This window comes from Echinops telfairi, unplaced genomic scaffold (assembly GCF_000313985.2).
Source record: "Echinops telfairi isolate 266 unplaced genomic scaffold, ASM31398v2 ScPeMD7_29;HRSCAF=101, whole genome shotgun sequence".
Lineage (NCBI taxonomy): Eukaryota > Metazoa > Chordata > Mammalia > Afrosoricida > Tenrecidae > Echinops > Echinops telfairi.
Window position 1 is genome coordinate 5,432,024 of NW_022103926.1, and position 3,630 is coordinate 5,435,653.

Below are 3,630 nucleotides of genomic sequence, written 5' to 3' on the forward strand. Positions count from 1 at the left end.
CCCTGCCAGGAGGAGGCAGCCGGGAGGGCCTGGGGCTCGCCCACCATGGCCTGGGTGCCCAGAAGAAGCACCTGTAGGACCCTCATCCAACCTCCCAGGCCTCTGGAGGTGGCTGGTTTGGAGAAGGGGGACCCTAATGGCATTCTTTATCTCTGTATCTCAGTTTCCCCATCTCATCAGTGAAGTGACTCCATACCTGGGCTTCTCCAAACCAACCCCCTGAACCAGCCCTAACAGTTAATTGATGTGTGTGTGTGTGTGTGTGTGTGTGTGTGTAGGAGGCCCCAGAAGGGTGCTGTGAAGTAAAATAGGAGGACTTGGGCTTGGAATCATCATGACGGCCTCCACACGGCCGGCCACATCGCCCTGACCTTGAGGGCTTCTGCATGGACTGGAACCGCCTCTCAGCTAGTGTGCTGACAGCTAGGCCGGCTCCAGCCACTTTGCCCTCCCTTCAGGCTTTCCCGGGGCCTCTTGGGACCCTTCTTGGGCTCTGGGATCCTGGGTAGCATTGGGCCAGGAAGAGAAGGAGGGTCTCAGGCCATTTCATGGGTCTAGGGTGCTGCCCAGAGTTAGATAACTGCACTGCCCGCCCCGCCCCACTTCACATTCCAGCTGGGCTCTGCAGACCCGCTTCCTGCCAGGCTGGCAGCGGGGCGGGCAAGGATCAGGTTCCCCCACCCTCTCTCAGGAGCCCTAATCCGGCTCCTTTCCCACCAGTCTCCGTTCTCACCCTAATTCCTCTAAAGGAGCAGTTCTCAACCTGTGGGTCTTGACCCCTTTGGGGGCTGAAAGACCCTTTCACAGGGGTTGCCCAATTCCTAGCAGCAGTAAAATGACAGTGATGAAGGAGCAACGAAAATAATTTTATGGTTGGGGGGTCACCACCACATGAGGAACTATCTTAAAGGGTGGCGGCATTAGGAAGGCTGAGAACCACTGCCCTAATGGGAGCCCGCCCAGAGCGGGGGAACTGGGGCCCAGCCAGCAGCTGTAGGCCTGGCCTCCAGGCACACTGCTCCGTTCTTGCCCAGTCTCAGACCACAGAGACACTCTGAGCCCCTATTGCGACGTCGGAGATGCTCAGCTGCCCCTGGCTCTCGCCACGTGGCTGCCAGGGCCTCTCCTGAGGTTGCGCGGTGTGACCGAGGAACTGCGTGTCAGCTGACAGCCCCATGTGACCCGTCAGGGTCGGGCGCTTGTGGCTAGCAGAAAGGTTGGCTGCTGAATCCACAACGTTGCGACTCGCGGGAAGGCCTGGCACCTGGCGCCTGTAAAGATGACCGTCCAGAACTCTCCATGGGGCAGCTCTGCTCTGTCCCAGGGGCTGGACACTGCCAACAAGGGCAACCAGCACGACGACGCGTGGCTCCTTACTCAAGAGTGCGGGTCTGCCACACTTCCAAGTCAAACTCACCGCCACGGAGGCCACGCCGACTCCTAGTGACCCTGGAGGGCAGGGCAGACTGCCCGGGGAGGTTAGAGACTGTCCCGCTTTATGGGAATAGGAAGCCCTCTCTTTCTCCTTCGGGGCTGCTAGTGGTTTCAAACGTCCCACCCTGCGGTTAGCAGGGCAATGCTTAACCATTACACCTCCAGGGCTCCCTGCCTTACCTACTGAGGGCTCATTATGTGCCAGGCCCTGCCTAGAGCACGCATTTCACAAATGCGGCGACTGGGGCACTGGGAAGTGAGGCTATACCCGTGTCAATCATCCCTCTGCCGTGGTACTGTCGGCTGGCCAGCACGCCATCCCTGCTCCAGGCACCTCCCTGCAGATTAGGCCTAGACCCAGGTCATTCTAATGCGATGGGGTTGCCCTGGAGAAAGCGGGATGCTGACCAGTGGAGAGGAGAGTGGAGAGGAGGGCATCCCAAGCCAGGGATGGAACAGGCAGAGGTTGGGGGACACTGTAAAGGAGAGTGTGGCCGGCAGGCCTGAGGGACGGAGCGAGGAGGGGTGAGGGACACTGGAGCCACAGAACTGAGAGCAAGGCTCAGCCCCTCACCCCCTCACTGTGTGACTGTGCAAGCTAGCAGCTTGGTCTCTGAGCCTCGATCTCCCCCACTATAAAATAGCACCCGCTAAATCCACCACTATTGGAGACTCGGCCAGAATCTTTCATACTTTTGTTCCCCTGGACTCTCGCTCGGATGTGTGCTATGCGGCAGGCCCTGTGCTGAGTGTAAGGAGATGGCAGGTCCCTGCCCCCCCTGGGGCTCAGTCACCCCTTTCTTGAGCCGGTTCTCCCGGCTGGCAGCTGGACATATATTGTGAGGTCATGCTGAAGCAGATGCGGGTGTCCTCGGTGTGCAGATGAAGAAATGGAATGTCAGAGAGGGTAAGACACTTTTCTGGGGTCACACAGCCCATAGATGGAAAGGTAGGCTTGAACCCAAGGCTGACTGGGGGGAACTGACAATAGAGCTGTAGCCCTGCCCTGCCTCCCCTCCTGAGGATTCCTGGGTTCAGAGGCCTCAGGGCAGGTTGAGGCCAGAAGGGCTTTCCCTCCCTTCCACACAGGCCCTGGGGGAGGAGAACTATCGCCTCCCCAAGTCCGCTTTGGAAGTTGGGTTTCGTTCTTCAGTTTGCCCAGCTCTCCGGGGACCATAGTGACAGCCACGACTTCAGCAAACAATGGCTGCGAGCTGCCCACCCCACCTCTTAGCCCCCTCCTTCCATGTGGTTGCTAGGAAATATGAAAGAGTACCCCTCCAGCGGGGCCCTAACGCCCTGGGCACATTCCTACCCTCCTTCCCCGTGACCGACTGCGCCAGAACCCGTTGTACCAGTAGAGGGGAACCTGGGGATGTGGACTCTCAACTCGATGCCCTCGGTCTTGGTGCCAGCACATCACACCATTTTGCTCACAGTTGCTTTGCAGTCATTTTTGAAATCAGGAAGCGCGTGAGCCCTCCAACTTCATTCTGCCTTTCCCAAGATTGGTTTGGCAATTCCGAGCCCCCACACATTGTGAGACCAGCTTGCTCATTTCATTTCATCCCCCCCTCCCCACTCCAGGGGGGCGTGTTGGACTTTTGATGGAGCTCACACTGAGTTTGGAGATCAGTTTAGGTAGCGTTGCCACCTGGGCAATATTGTCTTCCAGTCGAACATTTGGCGCCTTCCATGTATTGCGCCCACCACAGCTGCGTCAATTTCAACTCACGGTGTCCCTGTAGGACAGAATAGAGCTGCCACACAGGGTTTCCCAGCTGTCACCTTCGTGGAGGTGGACCACCACTTCTTCCTCCTGCGGAGTGGCTGGTGAATTTGGACTGCCAGTCCACTGAGCACTTAGCCACTGTGCCAGGAGGGCTTGCTTCCATGTATTGAGGTCTTGTTTCATTTTCCCCAGCAATGCTTTGTACATCCATGAGGTAGTTACATAACCTGGTGTCAATTTGGGGCTTGAGAGGATTAAGAGTGGAGGGGTGGAGTCTAGTCTGTCAATCGGGCCAATGTGGCCTCTGTGGGGGCTTGGCCTTCTGAGAATTCTGGGAACTCCTGGATTTTCTCCTTGGAGGTGGGAGGGACTCTCTCTCTGCTAACTCCCTTGGAGACACCCTACTGACAAGACACCTGGTGCTACGCCCTGGGAGCTGGAGAAGCCACATGGACCTACCTGCT